General features: G+C 37.7%; 1 long non-coding RNA gene across 3 annotated transcripts in view; it reads right to left on the bottom strand.

Annotated features, from left to right (window-relative positions):
* Positions 1–232: 232 nt before the first annotated feature.
* Positions 233–26216, bottom strand: part of LOC129525060 (uncharacterized) — a 47184-nt gene continuing 21200 nt past the window's right edge. For 2 of the 3 annotated variants that reach the window (XR_008669090.2, XR_008669091.2), the window contains 4 exons: positions 25150–25225; positions 24199–24239; positions 12396–12565; positions 6732–6828 (listed from right to left, as the gene is read on the bottom strand). This is a non-coding gene — a long non-coding RNA (uncharacterized lncRNA). Of the gene's footprint in view, positions 490–6731; positions 6829–12395; positions 12566–24198; positions 24240–25149; positions 25226–26216 lie in introns of those variants that run through there. The other variant, XR_010135256.1, reaches the window with a different exon arrangement.

The following is a 26216-nucleotide window of genomic DNA, read 5'->3' on the forward strand; positions in this document are numbered from 1 at the left end:
TTAAGAGCACTTACAACTACGTACTTTTCTATATATCTTTGACCAGTTTTAATAAAATACGAAAAGTTATCATTTTTGTTATTTTATGAATAGTATATTATTGATCATTGATTACCTCTTTGACCCATGATATGTCTTTAGTAATTGAGATTAAATAAATAAATCACTAATGGATGACATACAATTTTTTATTTCAGAAATGTTAAGTGAATCTGAAATCAGCAACCTGTTTTTAAGTGTTCAGGATCTATGCCAATCAGCAATTGTTGTGCAATAGACTCTCTCAAAACACAGAATGAGAACAGTCACTTCAAGCATCTTTGAGTCAGCTGAGTACCAGCTGATCTTGGCTGAAATCAGTGGGCAGTGGGCAGCCTTGCTGTCTGCTTCAAGTTCTGATGGCTGGGATGGTTCTACTTCCATGTATTTGTCGTCATTCTCTATGGCTTGCCAATGTGAATATTGTTCTATTAGGTGTGCTGCTTTTACCTGAATAGAAAACCGACCAAAATTTTACCTACTGTAGAAGAAAATGCTGAATGATCAAAATGCTGTTAATCACTACTGTAACTGTGTCTCTCTCCCTCTATCATCAGTGTCATATTGTATGATGTATTGTCTCTATTATTAGGGAATAACTTTTCCCTATATACATGTATATGCCCCTTTCCACTAATTTCAATTATAGAGGCTTTTAATTCAAGACAAGTTTTGCATATTGTTTTATAAAATAAGTATATTTACTTTTTAGAAAACACATAAGCAAAATAAACAATAAGAAATGTTTTTCATGCCTGGTATCTAAAAACCCATAGCAGGGCTTCTCTGAAACACATAAAAGTTTTGTAGGATGGAATTCTATTACATAGCGACACAAAAAAGCTTGGGATCATCAAGGTCCTGTAACTTCCTCATGAAGATGAGGTCTTCAATTCATTTTTTATGGTTGTTTTCTCCCCTGTGAAATCTAGATTATGATTCAGGCTGCATCATACTCTTGCTCCAATGGAAGAAGAGTTTGTGATGACAGTTCCTATTTAAGCCAACTCTTTTTGTGACAATTTCATGGCTTCTCTCTTCTTCTTCTGACAAATGTGTTTAAAAGCAGCTACAGCTGTTAAAACCCCAATAAGCTGCTCAGTGATTTTGAGCTGAGTGGGCAGCCCTTCCATACTAACTGCCATGTCTTGCCTGTGCTATATTTTCTATTTAGTGGTTATGCCTAAACACTGGCTATTCTCAAAACCATCACAAAATCATGGCTCAAAATGAGGAAAGAGAAAAATCAGTTACTTGTGCAATGCAATTTTGGTACTAACTACCCAGAGTTAAGCCAGATTTCACAAGTTAAGCAGTCCTCCATATGACTGCCCTCACTTCAGACACCAGCTACAAACTTGGGGACTCCTAGGCCACCCACAGTTTTGAACAACTTGCTACAAATTTGGGGGTTCCCACTATCTGCTCTGCTTCAACGATTTGCTTTAATAAACTCAGAAAAATACTGTGCTTAAAATCACAGTTTTATTATAGCAACAAAGGATACAAATCAGGCCAGCCAAAAAAAGCGATGCAGAGGGCAAGTTATGGGAGGCCCCCTAGTGAAAAGCTTCTATGTTCACTCTCCATGGAACCAGGATGTATCTTCCTCCTGGCACATTCATGTGTATTACCAACCAGGAACCTTGCCTGAGCTTCGTGTCTGAGTTTTTATTGGGAGTTCGTGATGTAGACATGATGGATTGAATCACTAGCCTTGAGGTTGAACTCTTATCTCCAGCCCTCCTCCCCTCCATGGAATTTGTGTTAATTTCAAGTGGCACAAAGCCCCAATCCTCTAATCACATGGTTGGTCTTTCTAGCATGGCCAAGTCCCATCGGAATCATCTCCTTAGCATAAACTCATCTGTCATCCAAGTAGCCCACCATGAATAACAAAGACTTTCCTGTCACTCTGGGAATTCCCAAGGTTTAGAAGCTCCCTGCCAGGAACTGTGGACAAAGACCAGCCAAATGATTTAGTATATGATACCTTGGCATAATGATTGAGTATCTAAAATACACCTCTGTTATTTGATAACGAAAACAAAAAGAAGAGGAAGCAATAGAAGTAGAGAAGTGATGTTCTTTGTAAAGCCAGAGGAGCATATATAAACCACCTATTAATAATGCTCACATAAGACCCACACAATCTAGGGTTTTAACACAAATGCAAATACATAATAATGAAAGGAAAACCCAACTTTTAAAGTTGAGCAATCAGAGTAAGAATACTTAAATTTGAAATCCAGGTCTATCCTAGCTAATTTTACTTTTCAGCAAATCACTTAAACTCTGTGAACGAACTCAATTTCCTCACCTCTAAATCAGTAATAAAATATTTTCCAGGAATGTTATAAAGGATATAATTAATAAATACAAATGAGATTCAGGTTAGGGGTAAATAGCTCACTAGAGGGGAATCTGATTGTATAACACAAATTTTTTATTTCACCAATTGTGAAGATTCAGCTCCCCAATTGCAGTCACAGGACTTTTCTTCCTCCCTAACCCATATCCACCTAATCTCACAACTCTGGCTCTGAAGATGTGTTTAGGAACAGATAGGAGAAATAATACCCAACCAATAAGGGACTTTGTAACCTAATAATTGCTGGACCAGTGGCACATATGATTGCTATAAATTTTTTGCAACACTGGTTTACCAAATCTGGTTTCTTTCATCTAATTGGCCAGAAACCTTGGACATTCTCTCCGGGAGATCCTTGAAATGTAACAAACGACAGAAAGATATTTTTCTATCATATTGATGGCAACAGGGGGATGGTATCTACTCTGAAATTCCATACACAGTTGATGCTTTCTTCTACAATGGGGACAACCTTTAAGCAGCCTATTCTAAACAGCATCACAAATTCCTGCAGGCTGTTAGCTTGAAGACCTTTATTTTGTTTTGCTTTCAGTCCCTCTTAAGTTATGATTGGTAAATGATCTATAGATGGTTAATATGTTTTTCCACAGGTCTAGAGTTCTTGTAGCTAAGGAAATTAAACTCCCTCATCAACCTTAAATGTGAAATTAAAGAAATGTAGGTCCTGAACTGGATGCCAATATTCAAATGTCTTGAAACATGCTGACTTTGTCTTATACATAACTTCCCTTGTTGTTCTCCAGCCTTCCAACTGGGATCATCAAATTATCAGCCAGCAACTAGCAGCCTAATTTCTTATAGGCAGCTTCTTTGTAAGGGATAAGCAAAATGGTTGAGAAGCAGCAGTTTTTGCAATTGTGAGAGGATTTCTCGTATTGTAGAAGGAACTGATATGAAGAAAGATTATATGATAATATGTGCGATTATGTGATAATATGAAGCACCCCCAGATATTGATTGCTATGTTCCAGGTACTTTATGTACCTTATGCAATTGAGGGGTTTTACGTGCCTTGTTTCATTTAGGATTCACATGGTTCCATAAGATTAGTGTTATTGTGGTTCAGGTCGAGAATATTTAAGTAAATTGCTACAGGCAGTAAAGCCAGGAAGTGGTAGAGCCCGTTTGTATACCATTCATGCCACAGTTCTTGAAGATTATACTATACTGCTTGTGTAGGGAAATACATTTCACAGTAAATCATGTGGACGAGGCCTAATGCATGTTGTCAAACAACAGAAGTAAGATAAAATCCTGAAACTTACAGGGATGGTTAATCTATCTTAATATATGAGAAGGCTGATTAGTCAGAACTGTTCTTGGATCGGGCTGCCTATGAGTTGGTGAGCTGCCTGTTATTGATGGAGTCCAAGAAGATGGGAGATAAGCACTTTGTGGAGTGTAGTCAGGGGAACATAGCATCCTACGGACCTGAAAAAGATCCTTTCTGTGTTCAGAGAACATTCATTAATCACCAAATGTCCAAGCCCTTTATATCTATTTCCAGTCCTTCAGTTAGTCTAGCCTGATTCTTTCCTACTTATATAATTATTTTCAATTTTCCATTTTCGGTCCAGTGCTGTATAAGGAAATAACTTGATCAACTTAAGTCCCAAAGGAGAGATAACAGAAGCAATATCCTCTACAAGAATTCCTGGAAAAATGGTGTTGTGAAGAGAGTTTATTCCTAGCCTCCTAAATGGCCAGTCCTTGACTATCAGCTCAGTAAAAAACAAATCCTCCTTTGTGTCCTTAGAGATCATAATCATATCAAGTTATAATATTCACATGAATCTGTTTGTCTCCTCCTTTTCTCTACGAGTCCCTGGGAGTTAAAAGAGAGACCCAATAGCTTTAATTTAAAAAAAAATCCCTAAAATTACTGTTCTCAGTAATATGTTTAAGAGTATTTTACAAATATACACGATATAGAAACCTCCAGAAGCCTAGATTAAAGAAAATAACACAAAGACAAAATGATTAATATGCAAAAAACAGTAACTTTGATGCAGAAAAGAGATGACAAAAAATATAAAAATATTTTTGTTGTTTAACTTTAGATATTTGACAGAGAATTTCATCATTAGCTAGACCTAGTTAAATTTTAAAAAATCACAGTCAATTGCTTTCAAAATATAAAATTCAAATGACTTCACATCTCAGTTATATTTCAATGATGCCTGCGATCACAAGCACACACATCAAGGGCTCCCTACCCAGGTCCTTTCAAGTCATGCAATACACTGACAGCTGTGTAGTCAAGCATCTACTAAAGCTAGTTCTGTTCTTCATGTATCCCTCTTTAGACTTAGCCCTGGGCTCCATTCTTTATTTTCAGTACCCTCCGCCTCTCATTCATGAGAATTGTGTGAAGAGCTAATACTGGTTAAAACTTCTTATCAAAATCCAGACCTTTTTTAGCATTTGGAGGCTCCCAGATTTTAGAGATATTTCATAGCATACATATTATATATGATTTCACAGTACCAATAGTGCCTTGATTAACAAATTCATAATCAAACATATTAATAATTCTATGGAAAATTATATAAATATTTACTCTGAGAGAGATAAAGACCATTAATACCTGCACATATCTTTGGATCCAGATTCCTACCAAATAAGTCAAAAACTACTTTTGTTTTTTGGAGATTTGTGCATATCTAAATGGCAGATACAGGATGATAGACCAGTAGTGATTCTACAATGTGTCAGACATGTACTACATGCTGTACATTCATCTGACTTTGCTTTGTTGTAATACCTAATGTAGTTGCTCAATATGCCAGTTCTGCATATCATAGAGCTCAGAGAGGTGAGGTTTCTCACCTAAGATCACACAGATGGCAATCAGCGCCAGGGTGCTATGGTTTAGATATATCCCCCAGAGCTCATGTGTTAAAAACCTAATCCCCAATGCAGCATTATTAGAAAGGGAGGCCACTAAGAGGTGACTAGGTAATGAGGACGGACCCCCTCATGAATGGATTAATGCCATCATTGTTGGACTGAATCAGTTATCATGAGACTGGTGGTTTTATAAAAGGAAGTTCAGCCACCATTCTCTGTCTTGTGTGTCCACTTCCACCTTCCACACTTCCACCATGGCATAACCCTTGCCAGATGCTGGCACCATGTTTTCACATTTTCCAGTGTCCAAAATCATGAGCTGAATAAATCTTTTTTTCTGTATAAATTATCCAGTTTATGATATTCTGTTGCAGCAGCAGAAAACAGGCTAATACAAGGGTTAATGCCCAAGCCTCAGTTTGCATACACTTTACCACTAACACTTAAGCATGTTCTCCCCAGCTTTGATTCCATTTCCTTTCCATGATGCTCCAAATTGTTACCTAGGATAATACTGTAACAAAAACCGAGGATGTGTGTGAAGTCCAGAGGATTATTATCTCCAGAGAATGATGCCATGGGGTAGAGGAAAGGGAAAGTGGGGAAGTAAGTAGGAAACTCCTATGTGCTGAAGGGAAGGTTATATCACTTACTCTGCAAGTTGTATGGGGAGAGACACCCCCCACCAATACAAAATCTGACTTTCTATAGCAAGTTGGTATATAAAGAGGTAGAGACAAAAATAAAGCCCATTTCATAGATGACTCTGACATATAGCTTGGGAATCACTTGGTCAGTTGTGCTAAGTCCCAGTCCATGTTCTTAGACCTGTTGTCCAGCTTGAATTTATACTTCGCAGCCTTTGTACTAATCACAGGCAATGCAAATATGGTAATCAGAAAGTGCAATGGAAATGATAATTTAGAAAGAGGTGCATTAAATTTAAAAAATAAGTTTATGTACAGCTCAAAATTGAGCAAGGCATTTTCTTTCTACATATACACTTAAATTCACTCTAATAGCAAATATTTTGTCTAAGAACACTTTTAACCAAAGGCCAACATCATTTATTTGTGACAAATATCCCCAACAAGGAGAGAACTAGAGGGCCCCAATGAATGCAGGCCAGAGACAAGGAAAGCATCACAGATTGAGTCCAATTATGGGGACAGATAATTCCAAGAACTAAGGGAGGCATGGAGGCCTAAGGCCTTATTGGCTGACCCTTCCTTGACTTGTCAATCTAATGTGATTTTAATCAGGAGGTCCTAGTTTAGTCATTACAATGGTATCCAGGGTTCGATCCACTTCCTGATCTATGATGTGGGGCTGGCCCGGACTGGTGTCTCATCTCATTTGCCATATGGTTTGGAGCATCATTCTGGGATGTTCAGGCAAGTACCTGCTAGGCTGAGGCTGCCAGAGACTGGCATAGAATGTAATAAAGTTCTTGCCTGATGTGCTGTAGTCAATATTCGAGAAATTCAGTGTCCAAATGTAGAGAATCTGGCTCTGACAGTCTTGCTAAGTAATATTTGTGAGATAACCTTAAAAAGGGAAAAGTACAGTTTGAATTCAAACTTTTGCCCTCAAATTACATGTTTAACTCATTTAACATATCCAATTTCCCATTAACATGGACAACAGCATGTAGAAAATGAGGAAAATCTTTCTTATTATAAGTCAGAAAAATTACCTATATGCCACACACTTTGTGACATATAACATAGTGAACGTATGCATGACTTTTAACCCCACACTGCCTTGAATTTAACACCATCCTCTGACGTTTAGTAGCAGTGTGAATGTGGAGGACTATTTGGTATCTCATGCTTCTCATCTGTAAAATCTAGATAGTTGCATATCTGTCATCAAAATCTTGGTCACACAGTGCTTTGCGTGTAACTATAATTCAATGTATGACAGCTGGAATTAAAAATATTATTATAGTTATTAGTATTATTAAAGCCAAAATTAGTGATAGTCAAAGGACACAGAAGAAAAGACTGATCTACTGATTATATGCAAAGGAGAATTTATCAGGCACTATTAAATAAGTAATCGGCCAGAGAAACTGAGCTGACATCCCCAAGTCAAACAACATGATTTGAAGTAAGAAAGGACTGTCAGCCACGTGGTGAGAAGATCATGATCTTACAGAAGTCTGAATCAATTGCACTACCTTATGGGCTTCCCAAGGCAGCTAACACATGTACTGAGCTATGAAGCCACATATGACAAGGGCCGCATAATGAGGCTTCTCATGCCAGTAGACAAGTGGGTGTATCATCAGTTTACTGCAGGGGAAACAACAAATTTTTCATATGTGAAATTCTGTGACAAAGACCTGGAGCTTTTTGAGGCGGCTTTTCCAGGAACTAACTTCTCTATACTTTCCCAAAACAACTGGGTTTCTAATTTAGCCAAGTACAATTTAAATGAGTCTAAACATTGTCCATCTTCCTCCATCAGGGTTTAAACACAATATAAAAAACTCATCTCAAGTCTCACTACTGTACTATATTTGTGAATTTGTGAAAATAGTGTTAAAATCACCAGATTTAAGCAAAGATTCAGGAAAGCAAGATGATTAATATATGTCAGAATAAATCAGCTCAGTTAAAAAAAAACTATCTTTTTAACAAAAAAAAAAAGAGAGACATTTACAACCTTAAAAAGATTCAGAGTATTTTATCTACTAAAAGGAACAAACTGAGGTCAGAAATGATCGTTTTGAAATTAAAAATATTTTCTATATAAAAAATATAATTGAGTGCTTATAGGCAAATATATGTCTACCTCACCCCTCATATTCATATTTTAAACCTCAATGCCCAGTGTAATGGTATGGGCAGATAGGGCCTTTAGGAAGTGATTAAAGGTACTAGTGCCCTTATAAAAGAGCCAGGTGTGGTGGCTCACGCATGTAATTCCAGCACTTCGGGAGGCAGAGGCAGGCGGATCACGAGGTCGAGAGATCGAGACCATCCTGGCTAACATGGTGAAACCCCGTCTCTACTGAAAATACAAAAAATTAGCCGGACATGGTGGCGGGCACCTGTAGTTCCAGCTACTCGGGAGGCTGAGGCAGGAGAATGGCGTGAGCCCGGGAAGCGGAGCTTGCAGTGAGCAGAGATCTGTAGTTCCAGCTACTCGGGAGGCTGAGGCAGGAGAATGGCATGAACCCGGCAAGCGGAGCTTGCAGTGAGTGGAGATCGCACGACTACACTCCAGCCTGGGTGACAGAGTGAGACTCTGTCTCAAAAAAAACAAGAAGAGACACCCAGAGAAGCTCTTTGCTTCTTCTGCCATGTGAAGACACGGCAAAAAGGCTGTCTATAAACCAGGAAGCAAGACCTCATCAGACACTGATTTTGTCAGCACTTTGATCTAGGACTTCCTAGCCTCTAGAACTGTAAGAAATAAATTTCTGTTGTTTATAAGCCTCCCAATTTATTGTACTTTTCTTATTGCAGCCTAAACAAACTAAGAGATTGAGTCAGCCACAAATATGTCATTTATAAATGTTCAGAATATGGCTTAGTCACTACCCTGAGACAAGAACCAAGTGCTACATTTTTATTAGAACCAAATGCTACATTTCCTGAAATGAATGTTATATTTTTGATACTATTAAGACAGAACTTTCTTCTCTGAAAGGACCACATTGGGGTGAGCAGGCTCTTACACATTTTCCTCTTCAATAGGTCAAAATTTTCTCCTGAAGATGGTATTATAAAGGACAGGAAAGTGGGAGGCCCATTAAACATCTTTGTGTCAGGCACGGTGGCTGACGCCTGTAATCCCAGCACTTTGGGAGGCCAAGGCAGGTGGATCCCTTGAGGTCAGTACTTCGAGACCAGCCTAGCCAACATAGTGAAACCCCATCTCTACCAAAAATACAAAAAAAAAATAGCTGGGCATGGTGGCGGGTGCCTGTAATCCCCAACTACTCAGGAGGCTGAGGCAGGAGAATCGCTTGAACCTAGGAGGTAGATTGAAGTGAGCCGAGATCATACCACTGCACTCTAGCCTGGGCGACAGAGTGAGACTCTGTCTCAAAAGAAACAAACAAACAAGCAAACATCTTAGGGCCTTAGTTTATCCAGACTGAGGGCCCTTGAAATCAATTAGAATAAATCCTTAGTGAAAGAAATGTGCTTGGTAAATAAACATCTTTAAACATTAAATCCAGCTCGTCTTGGCTGGAGCACACTTGGCTGAATGTTAGATGGCGGATGTAAGTGAGGGATCTTCCTTTTTGCACTTGAAGAAAAACTGCAGCCTTGGCAGAAGAAGGCAGTGGCATTAGCCATGGCAGAGACCAGAACCAAGATCCAGCCAGGACATACCATATACTTCAGGCCATACTAGCACTGAAATGATTTTGTGAATGTCCCCTTCACACAGTCCTAATGTCAGGTCGGGGTGACCATATAATTTGCTATTCAAACTGGGGCTATTTTGAAAGTGTAACGAGAAACATGGGGGAACTAGGACTGTCCCAATTATACCGGGACTTCCAAATACCCTAACTTGTAGCAGAGTATTGTAAATGATGAAAGATTTTTGCCTCTGGGGCTGACAGAATTAACCTCTCTCAGCCTGAAAGGAGGAATCCTTTGAGGTTAGCACCCTGGTCTTCAATGCAGATTCCAGGGCTATGGTAGCTCATTCTTCATGAGCAATTTCAACCTAAAAGTAGCAAATTGCAGCCTAAGAAGTGAAACAGTGTGCGAGGTAGAATAACCGGAGAAAGTAAAATGTCCTCGATAATCAGGCCATATGAAGGCTAATGGAGCATTGCTGAGCAGCCTCCATTCTGAGGTCAAACTTGGACCTCCCAGTGGGAAATAGGCAAGGAGTTCCTAAAGAAGTTAGAGAAAAGCAAAAGGCCATATATTCCCCCCTCAAACACCTCTCATGCTGGAAACTGGAAGAAAAACAATACACAAGAAAGGAACTCAAGAAAAATATTTGTGTGTGTGTGTATGTGTGTGCGTACATATGTGTATAGGGACTTGTGTGAGACATGGGTACAAATCTACAATGAAAGACCTAAGAGAATAAAGTGATTCTAGAATTCAGAGGGAGAATTCCACAGTTTTGAAAGAGTGTTTATAAAGAAAAAGAGTAAGTTGGGCTTTGATGGAGGGGCAGCAATTGGGGAATTGTAGGCCATTCCGTGTGCTAAACACAACAGAAGCAAGAAGGCCAAAGACTGACTTTGCGGAAGGTTGAATTTGATCTATATACAGAAAAAGCTACAGAGAGGTTCGAAAGGTCACTATGACAGGTGCTGTCACTTTTGGCTGGTACATCAGTCAAACAGACCCTTCCAGACTTCTCTGGCTCCATAACCTGGGTGTCGACACAGTGAGAAAGTATCATCTAAAGGTCTCACTTATAACATTTTTTTTTTTTTGAGACAGAGTCTGGCTCTGTCTCCCAGGCTGGAGTGCAGTGGCCCAATCTTGGCTCACTGCAAGCTCTGCCTCCCGGGTTCATGCCATTCTCCTGCCTCACCTCCTGAGTAGCTGGGACTACATGTGCCCACCACCACACCCAGCTAATTTTTTGTATTTTTAGTAGAGATGAGGTTTCACCATGTTAGCCAGGATGCTCTTGATCTCCTGACCTTGTTATCCGCCCGCCTCGGCCTCCCAAAGTGCTGGGATTACAGGCATGAGCCACCGCACCCAGCCATAACATTGTTTAATACAAAGTGGTAGACTGCTTACTTTCTGTTAAAGGGATTGGCTGGTAGTGTGAACAATCACTCTCATTAATAGAATATATTACCAAAATAGAAGGCCTCAAGACACACCAGAAATAGTAAAAGTACTTGGGATATAGTTTAACCAAATAAAGATTCATGTTCTTAGGCAGAGAAATTACATTTCAAGACATTTTTTGACAAGAGAAAAGGACCCCCGAGGTTGCAGAATTGAGCCTCCGCTTGTATTATAATGTGTTGTATCATGTCAATAATGATAACAGCCATACCTTCCCATCCTGTTTATTCTTCTCACCATGGGCAGAGTTTGAGGGGTCTCAGGACCTAAGTCCAGCCAATCAGAACCTCTCTCAGGACTTTTATTTCAAAACTACCAAGGAATAGTTTTTGTCCCTCATTAGAGGTTCATAGTACTATAAGCTTATAAATTTAAGTCTGCCATGAGACACCCACCCCAATTCCATGGAGGAAGCTTCTTTGTAGTAGGAAAAAGTGAGTTCAACATGAAAAGATAAGCAGAGATGAAAGATGGGTGGAGAGAAGAAAAGAACCCTTTGTTTTTCCCCTTGAGATCCCATTTCCTGCCTTTTTGTCCTTAATTCTCTGAGCTATTCCAGTTGCTTTCCAAATTATGTGGGCCAATGCATCTCTTTTGTTCTTAACCTAACTTAATTTGGGTTTCAACCACTTACACATAAGTGCCTTGAAAAATACAAAAATTTATTTCATGAGACTCTGGATTTGGAGAACGTGCAGACTCTGGGATGATCATTGAAAGGACGTAGAAGATCTTCTAGGTCATCTGCAGGAACTTCTAGCTGGACACTTATAAAATAAAGAAGAGGATATGGACTGCCAGCTGCAGAATTATGAAACTGTGGCTCCTTGCTGTTTCATATTTGCCATGGGGAACTGCAGAGCAGCTGGTAAGTGGAAGAAACCGGACAGAAATCCAGAGTCCAATATACTCCAGCACTACCAATTTCATCCCTGCTGCTGCTTCAGCTGCTCCTATCTCCAAAGAAAATTAAGGACCACACTGAAAATCTGCCTTTCTCTATTCTTCCTGTGTTCTAGGATGCAAAGGACTCCATCTTTACAGAGATCTTAGCACAAATCGTTAATGGTTTTATTGGTGGAATAGTCAGAGAAGTGGATAAGGCTCCTCCTCTATAGTCTAGCTAGACCTTTTGCCTACATAAATGTTGATCTTCTCAGCAAGAATTAGCCTTTGATACTGTCTACAGGCTCTACAAAAAGCTTCCTTTGCACTCTACTTTTCTTACCTAAAACAAAAGTTTATTTTTGATCTGCAGCCACAGTTATAGAAAGAAACAAGGAAGACCCTTTGTGATAGACTCCATAATCTCTCAATACCTCAAGTGCTTCTGAAATGGTAGTCTCCACTTGCATTGTAGAACTTCAAACCGAGCTGGACTCATCTGAACTTTTTCTGGCCTCTTCACCAAGCCTTATCCAAGGCTATATTTACTGAAAATGATGCCGCTTTGTATTACTGTGGAACTCTGGATGGTGGGATGAAGAAACTGACAGAATAAAGGTAATCAGCTGTTTTATCAAACAAGATTTGAGCAAGTAGACCTAATGACAGACAGTGGCTGCTGTGATATCCACAGTTCTGAAAGCATTATCATTGAGCTGTGCGTGGGAGAAATGTGTAGATAATGCTGAACTTTGATTCTTAGCTTCACTTGGCTGGAAGTCATTGGTCCTGCCATCTCCTAAAGAACTTCTGTTTTGTTATGTTTTGTTTTGTCTTGTTTTTGTTTTTGTTTTTGTTTTGAGACAGGGTCTCACTCTGTTACCCAGGTTGGAGTGCAGCGGCATGATCTCGGCTCACTGCAATCTCCACTTCCCAGGCTCAAGCAATTCTCCAGCCTCTGCCTCCTGAGAAGCTGGGACTACAAATGCAAGCAAGCCACCAACACCCGGATAATTTTTGTATTCATTTGTAAAGATGAGGTTTTACCGTGTTGCCCAGGCTGGTCTTGAAGTCCTGAGCTCAAAGCAATCCGCCCGCCTCAGCCTCGCAAAGTACTAGGATTACAGGCGTGAGCCACTGCACCCGGCTTGCTTACTTCTGATTTCTGCTACTCTTGTTCTCTAAGTCATTTGTCAAATTCCATCCTTTGGCCTATCCTACAGCTTGGAATTCTACCCAAAGACATTTGTAATGGATATATGCTTCAGATATGAAACTGACTTTATGTCACTACCACAGCAAGCCCAAATACATAATCTATCTGGTCCAGGCAAAGGATGCCTCCCCTATACCCAAGACAAGCTTAAAACTCTTTATCAAGATATTAAACATACTTGAAGTAAAGAACTCCATTTTTTTTTTCTGAGGCCAACTGAGCATTTCACATAGATAGAAGATAAGGAAACTTCTTCTTTACATCGTGATCTCCTCTGACAACTCTGTGAGGACCATATACTTAGAAAATTGGACTATTAGGATGACTACAACTCTCTGTAATCAGGAAGGTGTGAGAAATGGCAAATAAAAATTGATCACCTGAAATGGGGGAATGGAGAGATTCATTTTGACATGTGCATTGCCCCAGTTCTCTTGTGGGGCTTGATAAGGCATTTCCCGATGACCCCCTTGATGACCTGAATGACTGCAATGGGGCACTCTCTCTCAGTTCAACAGTCTCCCAAGACATCCTGAAGTAGGATGCATGCTTGAGAGTCCAAAGTGGAATTTCTAAACTTTCCTTTTTCTAATCAAATGGTCTATATGGCTCAAGTTCTAGAGAAAAAAACAAAACAAAACAAAAAAAAACACCAACTCTGGACAAAGTTAACTAGTGATTTTCAACTTATTATCAGTGGCTCAGTTTTATGCCTTCAAAGGCCTGATAATGAGATTGAATTTTGTGTCAGGGTCTTAGAGACCGTAAGCAGCAGTGAAAACAAAAGTTTTATCTCTACACCAACCTTGGCTTATCCAAACTCAGGCCAACATCCCCAAAATGAGACTTGAAGCTATAGCACATCCAGAGGGAGCCATCTTATTACAGAAGATCTGTAGTTCTTAAAAAAAAATATCAAAGCCTCTTTCAGCTCTGGTTCTACATGTAAGGAGCTTGAGAGTTGCCATTGTATTTTAATAACAAGTAAAAAGCCAAACTGACTAAAAAATCAAACTCTTCTTGGATCTGTAAAAGGAATGAGGACGCAGGGCAAATGGCCACTCTCAAGACTGAAGAAACAAACAGGAAAATACAGGAAATCAAAGCTTACCAAAGCAGAGGCCCACAAGTGGAAACCACCACAGGAAGGAAAAGCTGAACTATAATTGATGAATCTCAGTGCAGACAAACCTGAGAGTTAAAAACCCTAGGGGGATCCAGGCACACATGGCCCCCCACAATATTGTGAAATATATCACCAAGAGCTTGACAATGTTCTCACAGTAAACATCAGGGAACAGTTGTCTTGTGCTTCCACAGCGGAAGGAGAAAAAGAATCATTTTGAAATATGCCAAAATATTTTTTCTTAACAAGTCCTGTGCTGTCAGGAAAAACTAGTTAACTAGAGCCTATCCTACTGGGGTAGTATCAAAGCCTAACAGACCAGGGGACAGAAATATCAAATTCCAGTAACTTTTAGACTTCCATGTGTGAGAAAGGAACTACTCAACTCCAGCCCACTCTAGTCCTCTAGTCATTCTGTCCCACCTAAAGAAGTAGAAAAAAAAAAAAAAAAGCTGAGAAACACTTCTGAGGTTCACAGTCCAGAGACACAGGCTTACTAAAACACTAAGACCTAATCCTAGAACTAGAGAATGCTTCCCTTCTCCCCACACCCTACCACCACATTACTAAAGGCCTATTTAGGGCAATTCCTTTTACCTGTTAGGTTACATCCAACTATCAGGAAAAAAAATACAAGGAATATCAAAAGACAAAGAACACAATTTAAAGAGACATAGGAAGCATCAGATCCAGACATGACAGGGGTATTGGAATTATTACACTGGATATTTAAAACAACTATGATCAATATACTAAAGGCACTAAGGGATAAGGCAGACAGCATGCAAGAACAGATTAGCAATGTAAACAGAGAGATGGACATCCTGAGAAAGAACTGAAAAGAAATGCTAGAGATAAAAAACACTGTGACAGAAATAGAGAATGCCTTTGATGGGCTCATTAACAGACTGAACACAGCTGAGGAAGGAATCTCTGATCTTGAGGATATTTCAATAAAAACCTCAAAAACTGAAAAGCAAAGAGAACAAAGACAGAGAGAAACAGAACAGAATATCCAAGGACTGAGCAGCAACTACAAAAGGTGAGATTTATATTTAATGGGAATACCAGAAGAAGAAGAAAAAGAGAAAGAAACAAGAAATATTTGAAATATAGAATTCCATACCCTGCAAAATTATCCTTCGCAAGTGAAAGAGCAATAAAGACTTCCTCAGACAAACAAAAATTGAGGAAATTATTGACAGTAGATCTGCTTTGTAAGAAATGTTAAGTCATTTAGAGGTAAGGAAAATAATATAGGCCAGAAACTGAGATATACAGAAAGGAAAGAAGAACATCAAGAATGGACTAAGTGATGATAAAATGAAACTTTTTCTTTTTCTTAATTGACCAAAGAGATAACATTTTTTTCAAAATAATAGCAACAATGTATTTGATTATGTATGCTTATGTACATAGCACATATACATATAACACATGTGTTATATGCATGTTAATGCATATATATACGTATGTGTATATATATGTGTGTATATATATATGCTTTTCATGCTTCATATAAGTGAGATGAATAAGAGCAATGAAAGAAAAGATGGGAGGGAAGAATTAGGTTTTCAAAATTATTATTATTATATTCTTGCACTACCTGTGAAATGGCATAGTGTTATTTGAAAATACATTTGGATTCATTGAAAATATATATTGTAAACTTTAGGACAACCACTAGAAAAAGAAAAAAAGCAATATAACTGATATGCTAACAAAGGAGAAAAAATGGAAACACATAGAATGCCAACTAAAACTACAAAAGGCAGAAAAGGATCAGAAGACAAAAAAAGGAACAAAGAACAAGGACAACAAATAGAAAACAGTACCAAGGATGGCAGACATTAATTCAACTATATCAATAATCACTTTGAATGTCAATGGTCTAAATGCACTATTTAACAGACAGAGTTTGTCAGAATGAATTAACAAATAAGGCCCACTTATGTTATCTACAAGAAACCCTGTTTATATAAAATTACATATAGATTAAAAGTAAATGGAAAAAATACATACCATGCTAACATTAATGAAAAGAAAGCTGGAATATGTATATTTCAGACAGAGGAGACTTCAAAGCATGAAAAGTTTTCAAAGATAAAGAAAGGCATTACATAATGATAAAGGGGTCAGTATTCCAGGAAGACATAATAATTCTTAATATGTATGCACCTAACAACAGAGCATTAAACTTCATAAAGAAAAAAATCATAAAACTGTAAGAAGAAATAGATCAATCAACTATCACAGAGACTTTAAGACCCTTTCATCAGAAGCAGACAGATACAGCAAGCAGAAGTTCAGAAAGAGCATAGTTGAACTCAACAGCATCATCAACCAACTAGATATAATCAAATTCTATAGAATACTTTATCAACTAACAGCAGGAATCACATTCTTCTCAAACTTATATGGAACATTTACCAAAATAAGACCACATTCAGGGCCATAAAACACATCTTGACAAATATAAAAAAGATAGAAATAATACAATGTCTGTTCTCAGATTACAGTGTAGTTAGACTAAAAATATCAATAACAGAAAGATAACTGAAATATCCCAAAATACATGGTAATTAGACAATATACTTCTAAATAACATGTGGGTCAAAAAATAAATCTCAAATATTTAAAAATTTTGAACTAAGTGAAAATTGGTATACAGCTTACCAAATTTTGTAGAATGCAGCAAGACCCATGCTTAGAAGAAAATTTATAGTATTAAATGCATACATTAGAAAAGAAGAAAAATCCAAAATCAACAATCCAGGGTTCCCCCTTAGGAAACTAAAATAATAAGAACAAATTAAACCCAAAATAAGCAGAAGAAAAGGAATAATAAGAATTAGAACAGAAACCAATGAAATTGAAAATAGGAAATCAATAGAGAAAATTAACAAAACCAAAAGCCCATTCTCTGAAATGATAAATAAAATTCATAAATCCCTATCCAGGCTAACTTAAGAGAGAGAGAGAGATGGAGAGAACACAAGTTACCAATATCAGACATGCAAGAAGGGACATTACTACAGATCCTACAGACATACAGAGCTAATAAAACACTATGAACAATTTTATGCTCACAAATTTTATAATCTAGATGAAATGGACCAATTCCTTGAAAGACAATTTTTAAAAACTCACACAATACTAAATAGACAATCTAAGTAAGCTTATGTCTCTTAAAGGAATTGAATAAATAATTAATAATCTTTATAACAGAAAGAACCATGCCGAAAGTGGCTCAGTGGTGAAGTCTACCAAACATTTATGAAAAATAAATACCAATTTTCTACAATCTCTTTCATAGGAGCAGAGGGAATAATTCCTATCTCATTATATGAGTTCAGCATTACCCTACTGCTAAAACTAGACAAAGACATTACAAGAAAACTACAGATTAATAATATCTCTCATACACATAGGTACAAAAGTTGTCACCAATATATTAACAAATAGTATTCAATAATATACAAAAATAATTATACACCACAAATTAAAGGCATTTATCCCAGGTATGCAAGGCTGGTTCAATATTCTAAAATCAATTAATGTAATTATCATATTAATTAACTAAAAAATTACATGATCAGTAGATGCAATATCAGTAGATGCAGGAAAAGCATCAGACAAAATTCAATACCCTTCCATGATTTCTTTAAAAAGTGTGGGGGGGAAGGGGTGAGTCAAATAGGAGTACAGGAGACCCTCCCTAACTTGATAAAGAATATCTACAAAAATCTTACAGCCAACATTGTATTTAATGGCAAGAAATTTGAAGCTTTCTCACTAAGAATGGGACCAAGGCAAGGATGCTTCCTCTTACCACTCATTTTCAGCATTCTACTAGATGTTGTGGCCAATGTAATAAACCAAGAAAAATAAAATGAAAAACACACTGATTGAGAAGGAAAAAATAAAACTGTCTTTTTTAGCAGATAACAGAATCATCTATGTAGAAAACCTAAAAGATAAAAGGTTAATATACAAAAGTCAATATTATTATTACTAAAATTACAAAAATTATATAGGCATGGTGGTGTGCACCTGAAGTCCCAGCTACTTGGGAAGCTGAGGCAGGAGAATCACTTGAATCTGGGAGGTGGTGGCTGCGGTGAGCCAAGATCACACCAATGCACTCCAGCCTGGGCAACAGAGCAAGACTCCATCTCAAATAATAATAATCTTGATGAATTTTAATGAATTTAAATATCATTTAAATTAGCATCTTCAAAAATGAAAACTTAGGTATAAGACGTACAAGATCTATATGAGTAAACCTACACAACTTCAATAAATAAAATCAAAGAACTAAACAAATGGAAAGATATACTATGTTAATAAGAAGACTCAATAATGTCAAGAGGTTAGTTCTTCCCAACTTGATCAATAGATTCAATGAAATCCCAAAAAGTTATTTTGTGGATATGGATAAATATTTTAAAATCTGCCTGGGCGCAGTGGCTCATGCCTGTAATCCCAGCACTTTGGGAGGCCGAGGCAGGTAGGTCACGAGGTCAGGAGTTCGAGACCAGCCTGACCAACATGGTGAAACCCCATCTCTACTAAAAATACAAAAATTAGCCAGGCGTGGTGGTGCACGCCTGTAATCCCAGCTACTCAGGAGGCTGAGGCAAGAGAATTGCTTGAATCTGGGAGGCAGAGGTTGCAGTGAGCCAAGATCATGCCATTGCACTCCAGCCTGGGTGATAGAGCGAGACTCCATGTCAAGAAAAAAAAAATCTAAAATTTATATGAAGAAGCAAAAGATTCAGAATAGCCAAGACAGTATTAAACTATATTAAAGGAGAAGAACAAAGTTAGAAGACTGACACTACTGACTTTAAGATTTACTACAAAGCTGAAGTAATCAAGATAGTGTAGCACTGGCAAATGAATAGACAAATAGATAAATGGAACAGAACAGAAAGCACAGAGATAGGTCCAAATAAATGTAGTCCATTGGTCTTTGACAAGCAAAGGCAATACAAGGGAGAAAAGAGTCTTTTCAACAAATGGCACTAGAAAACTGGATATCCACATGCAAAAGGATGAATCTAGACACCATCCTTCCAACCCTTCACAAAAAGTAACCCATAATGGACTACAGACCTAATTTAAAATTAAAACTGATAAAAATCCTAAAAGATAACAGGAGAAAACCTAGATGACATCGGATATGGAAATAAGATTTTAGGTACAACACCAAAGGCATGATTCATGAAAAAAAAACAATAAGATGAATGTCATTAAAAGTTAAATCTTGTTCTCTGTGAAAGATACTATCAAAAAAATGAAAAGACAAACCACAGACTGGGAGAAAATATTATGAAAAGACACATCCAATAAAGGACTATTATCCACAATTTACAAAGAAATATTAAAAACTCAAAAATAAGAAAACGAATACCCTGATTAAAAAAATGGGCAAAATAACAGGCACCTCACCAAATAATATGATACACAAATAGCAAATAAGCATATGAAACTATGTTCCACATTATATAGCACCAGGGAAGTGCAAACGAAAACAACAATGAGCTACCACTCTATACCTTCAGAAGGTCAGCATCTGAAACACTGACAACAAATGCTGACATGGATGTGGAGCAACAGGAACTCTCAGTCATTGCTGGTGGAAATGCAAAATGGTACAGCCACTTCAGAAGACAATTTGGTGGTTTTTTACAAAACTAAACATAAACATATTCTTACCATATAATCCAGCAGTAATGCTCATTGATATTTAATCAAAGGAATTGAAAACTTATGTTCATCCTAAAACTTGCACATGGACGTTTAAAGCAACTTTATTTATAATTGCCAAAACAAGCAACTGAGATGTTCTTTAGTAGGTGAATGGATATATAAACTGTGGTACATCCAAACAACAAAACATTATTCAGTGCTTAAAAAAAAAGAAACAAACAAGGAAAAAATATATATATCAAGCTATGAAAAGACCTGGAGGGACCTTAAAAGCATATTACTAAGTAAGATAATCCAATCTGAAAAGGCTATGACCTATATGATTCCAACAACAAGACATTCTGGAAAAGGCCAAACTATGGAGACAGTAAAAGGATCAAGCTGGGTGTAGTGGCTTATGGCTGTAAGACAAGGACTTTGGAGGCTGAGGCAAGAGAATCACTGGAACCCAGGAGTTGAGCCCAGCCTGGCCAACATAGCAAGACCTTGTCTGTACTATAAAAAAACAACAACAAAAATTAGCTGAGTGTGGTGGCACATGCCTGTAGTCCCAGCTATTTGGGAGGCTGAGGCAACAGGATCGCTTGAGCCCAGGAGGTACAGGCTGCAGTGAGCTGTGATCATGCCACTGCACTCCAGCCTGAGTAACAGAGCCAAACCTTGTCTCAACTTAAAAAAAAAAAAAAAAGAAAAGAAAAGAAAAAGTCAGTGGTTGCCAGCGGTTGGATGAAGGGAAAGATGAATAGGTGGAACACAGAGGATTATTAAGGCAGTGAAAATACTGTGTATGATACTTGAATGATGGATACATATCATTAGATATTTACTCAAACCCGTAGAATGAGCACCACCAACAGTGAGTAAAGTATGGACTCTGGGTGATTATAATATGTCAATGTAGGTTCATCAGTAGTAACAAATGTACCACCCTAGTGGGTGATGTTGATAATTAAGGAGACTGTGGATAAGTCAGGGCAGGAGATATATGGGAAATCTCTCTAGCATTCTCTTATTTTTAATTTTGATTTTGCTGTGAACCTAAAATTTCTCTAAAAATTAGTCTTTAAATTGTTAAATTACATATAATATATATTTTATATGTTATATAATATATATTATATTTTTAATATATTATATTTTATATATTATATACATATACGTGCACACACACACACACATAAAGCAAAGGCTCTACAAATAGCTAAAACAATCTTGAAAATGATTGTTTTAGCTATTTGTACCTAATTGTACACCCTACCTAATTGTAATTTAGCTACAGTAAACAAGGTGGAGTGCTATTGGTGAAAGAGTAGACATATAGACCAATGGAACCAAATAGAAAACTGAGAATTAGACCCCTGTAAATATTACCAACTTATTTTTATAAAAATGAAAAAAATCAGCAGAGGAAAGGTGGCCTTTATAACAAACGATGGAGTAATTGGGCAACAATGACCAAAAAACAACAAAGAAACACCTTAACCAAAACCTCACACATTATTCAAAATTTTTCTCAAAATGGATCATTAACTTATATGTAAAATATTTTAAAATGTAAAACTATAAATCTCTTAGAGAAAAGCATAGAGGAAATTCTTCAGAATATATGGCACAGCAAAGAGTTTCTAGTTTTGACACACAAGAAAAGATCATTAAAAATAAAAATTAATAAATTAGATCTCATTAAAAACTTCTGTTATGCAAAATATCCTGCTAAAAGGAATGAAAAATAAGCTATTGACTGGAAAAAAAATATTTGTAAGCCACTAGTAAAAGATGTCTAGTATTAAGAAGATACATAAAACTCTCAAAAGTCAACAATAGAAAACAAACAGTCCAATTAGAATGTAAGCAAAATACACTCAGACATTTCAACAAAAAGTATATAGAGATAGCAATAATTAAATGGAAAGATATTTAAGATAATTAACCATCAGAGAAATGCGCATCACAACCATGATGAAGTATCACTGCACACATATCAAAATGGCTAAAATAAAAAATAATGATCCCAGGAAATGCTGGCAAAGCTTCAGAGAAACTGGATCACTTACACAATGCTGATTAGAATGGAAAATAGTTCACTGTCTCTTACTGTGCTAAACATGCAACTACCTACAACTCAGCAATTGTACTCCTGAAGACGTGAAGGCATATGTTTATGCATTGCTGGTGGAATTGCAAAACCTTTAAGACACTCTAAAAAAGTTTGGTAATTTCTTTAAAAAGTAAACAAGCAATGACTATGCGACCCAGCAATTGACCTCTTGGTCATTTATGCTAGGGAGATGAAAACTTACGTTTACATAAGAACTTATGCATGAATATTCATAACAGCTTTATTTGTATTAGCCCAAACTGGAAACCACCTAACTGTACTTCAGTGGGTGAATGGTTAAGTCAATTCTAGCACATCCACAGCATGGACTACTAATCAGCAATAGAAGAAAGCACCCTGCAGAGTTCACGTAACTTGAGTGAATCCCCAGAGAATTAGGCAATGGAAAGAAAGTAAATTCCAAAAGTTATAGATTGTATGAGTCTATTTATATAAAAATGTTAAAATAGTAACATTTTAGAAATAGAGAAAAGATTGTAGCTTGTCAGGAATTAGGGAAGGGAGTGGAGAAGGTGGGAGAAGGAAGGTAGATAATGGCTACAAAAGGGCAACAGATGGGATCCTTGTGGTGATGGAACTATTCTGTGTCTTAACTATGATGCCGAATACAGCACACCTATCTACATGATGAAATTGTATATGAGTTTAATGACTTTTTTTTCCTACACAACAATCAACACAAGAGCATTCCCAAACCTCTTTTAGACCTGTCAGGTTAGTTTGTTGACAGATATCTAGATGAACTTTCTTTTCCAAATAAGTTATTCGCTGTGAAAGCATTTTGAGACTGCTTATGATGTAGTATTAGTAAGATTGTTTCTCTGATACAAATATGGAATTTATTCTCCATAATAGAATATTCAAACCTGTATATCTTGTTGTCTATTTCAATAGTTTTAACGATCATCTTTTTTTTTTTTTTTCACATTTGTTACTTTTACTCTGCTGGAAAATACCTTCACGCTTACAAGGATTCAAGTGTCCTTCAGAGTCCTCCTTAACAAACATGTTCATACCATCAAAATGTTCCTAAAAAATGTTGTCAGCATATGACATTGAACAAGATAAATATTTCCAAGAGGATGTACTAGTTAGTAGATTATTTTGTTAATACTAAATTAGGATGCTTTTTCTCTGTAAATGCTTTTCTTTGAAAAATATTTAAAAGCTTCTACCATGGCCAAGGCACTGGTAGAAGATAGAGATGTGGAGAGTAGATAAAGAAATAAACCAAGAAAGGATCTCTTCCTTAATTAAATCACAGTTTAATAGTGGAGATAATGATCGTAAATATATAATTATAATAATATAATCATCGTGCTCAATAGCTACAAAAAAGGCTGTATCCCACTTTCTCATTATCCCTGGTCCCTTCCCTGTGGACTGCACAGTGTGCTTTACTAGTTAACAGAAAGGAAAAATTGCTTATGGATTTCTTAACCAGCTCTACGCATTAAGAAAATACACTGATGATTGGTAATTCTGTCTGCCTGCCCTCATGCCTGACCCATTCTCCACCTATCTTCTATCTACTTTGTGTCCACACCTTGAGGCCAACCTTGACATCTCTGGGCTCCCATCCCTGTGGCTTTTAATTGGTGTTAAGAAGGCAACAGAAGGCACTGGCAGGAGATCAGAGCTAATGAGGAGAAAGATTTCAGGGTGATGGCCCTCCGCCACAGTACGCACACACACATACACACACACTCTCTCTCTCTCTCTCATTCCTCCCTGTCTAAGCACAAAGAATCTGGTAATTGTTATGACACTGTGTCTACTAGAATTGGGTGCAGCCTCCTTTCCACAGCTTCAGCTTTCAGCTCTCACCTGAATTTGGTAACTCTATTTCCTGTCCTTGCCCTTCAGGTAGACGGTGATAATGGCTTCTTGCTCTGATTAGTTCCAGGTAACTCAGTAGCACTTGGTGGTTTCCTTAACCTTGTCTATCCCTCTGTAATAGTCCCTTCCTCAGATTGCCTTCAACATCCCAGCTAAATAGTACTCACTATTTAGAAAGTTACTTACAGAAAATAGTACTTACTTACAGAAAATAGTACTTACTATTTTCTGGTAGGACCTAATCAATACACCTGGGATTATGCCTGTAATACAAAATTGGAAAGGAAAAGTGACAAATGGCATATGGATTAGAGAACTGCTCAGGTTCAGTGGAGTAAGACATCTTTTCCAGCTAGCAGATTAGAGTGAACTTCATGGATGAGAGGCAGTCAAGACAGACAAAGGTTAATTCTCTACCTTTCTAATGAGAATTATGGGGTTTTCTCCTGTGTGTACATGCATAGATTTGAACTATGCAGAAAGAAAAAAAAAAGAAAAAGAAAACAAACAAAACAGAATATTGCTCCTGGAAAGCACAACTAACTATGGGTTACAGAGTTTGCCTTTCTGATGAACCTGTGAAATGTCAGCATCTCTCTCTATGTGAGCCTGATTGGAATGCTCCTGTTGAAATGTCATGGGGCCAGCTGCATCCACAGTGGGGGGTGGCATGGCCTTAGCTGGGACTGTGCAGGGCTTCAGCAGCACCATGTGCAGAGGCAAGCCACTGTGAGCTCAAATAGAGAAGCAAATCTACCCTCCTTTCTCTCTCTGCATCTCCTCACCCTTATTTCTCCTGTAACCCTGTATCTCTGCCTCTCATAAACAGCACATAGTTTGCAAACAGCATGAGAGTAGCGGGAGGGGTGGGGAGACTTTTCTCTTTTTAAAGATCAAAACATTTTGCTCCTACTAAGAGGAATTAAAATGATATTTAAAAGGAGTTAGCACAATGATCAGGAAGAATTGCATCACACCACAGAGTTATATGGGTCATTGGTCATTCCTCTTATTTTAATTTCCTCACTCTGGCAAGCTCCAGGGCTGAGGCCCCATTCAGCACTCAAATCATGGTAATTCCACAAACACGTGGAGAGAAAACAGTAAGTAAAAATCTCAAATAACTGTTCCCAGGAGAGCTGTGGCCTTCTGGCCCTCCTTCCATTTTCTTACCTCTTGCTCTCTCTTTTCTCTTCCCTTCCTGTTTCTCTTTCCATCCACAATTCCTTCTCTCTTTTCTTTTTTCAGTCTGTTTATGTAGGAATAGGAGAGGGGAATTACAGTCATTATTTAAAATGTACCTTGGATGGTAATCAAAGCTAGAATTATTTCTAATGAGATATTGGAAGAAACAATACAAAACAACTGAATTGCTCTATAAAATTTAAAATGTTAAAGCAGCCTTACTTGGGCTTGTGTTGCTGAAGCCCTAAGACATTAAGGCATCTGAAGCTGGAGAAAAGGTCCCCATCATCCCATTTTCAAAGAAATTTAGGATCCACGGCTGTAATGAGGTCATATAATGGATTAGTGTGGCTCTTTTCCTTGTGTGTTCTCTACCTTCGAATTGGTTACTTTACAGGTGGAGCCATTAGATCAAAGAATGTGTATTAACTGAGTCACCACCTCCAGGAAGCCTTGCCTGATGCCTCTTCCTCATCCAGGGACATCCGTTATATTGCATGTCAACCTCTACTGCAACCTGCCTGTTTGCCCACTTTCCTCCCTCTCTAGACCTAAGTTCACCCAGGCAGGGACTATGTTGCATCCCCTCGGGATTCCTACTCACAGGCCAATGGATTCAGTGAGAACTCGGTGATTCCTGTTTAGTAAATAATTTATTAATAAACTGAAAGATACCTATCTGCAAAAAAAAAACAGGCATTTTTTGAATGTTTTTATCTCTTCCTTGTAGATAAAATCAACCCAGCATTCATTCAGTCTCTGCTCATGTCCTTATATTGCAAGATCTTACCATCACTCTGCAGAAAACTTTCAGAGAAATGTCAAGGGTTGCAGAACAAAGTCTGATCTCCTAAATTTGGCAAACAACAATTCCATGAAAACCCCAGCCAAATTCATCATGATCAGCACTCAGACATCCTGCCTGGTTATCTGTACTTCAGCCAAGTGAAACTATTATAGTTCTCTCATTAGGCCGGCTCCCCCCACCTCCCTGTTATCCCGCCCCATCCCCCTCCTTAGAAAGCCCTTCTCCTCCCCAGTTTCTTAATTGGTCA

This window comes from Gorilla gorilla, chromosome 8, assembly GCF_029281585.2.
Source record: "Gorilla gorilla gorilla isolate KB3781 chromosome 8, NHGRI_mGorGor1-v2.1_pri, whole genome shotgun sequence".
Taxonomy (NCBI): domain Eukaryota; kingdom Metazoa; phylum Chordata; class Mammalia; order Primates; family Hominidae; genus Gorilla; species Gorilla gorilla.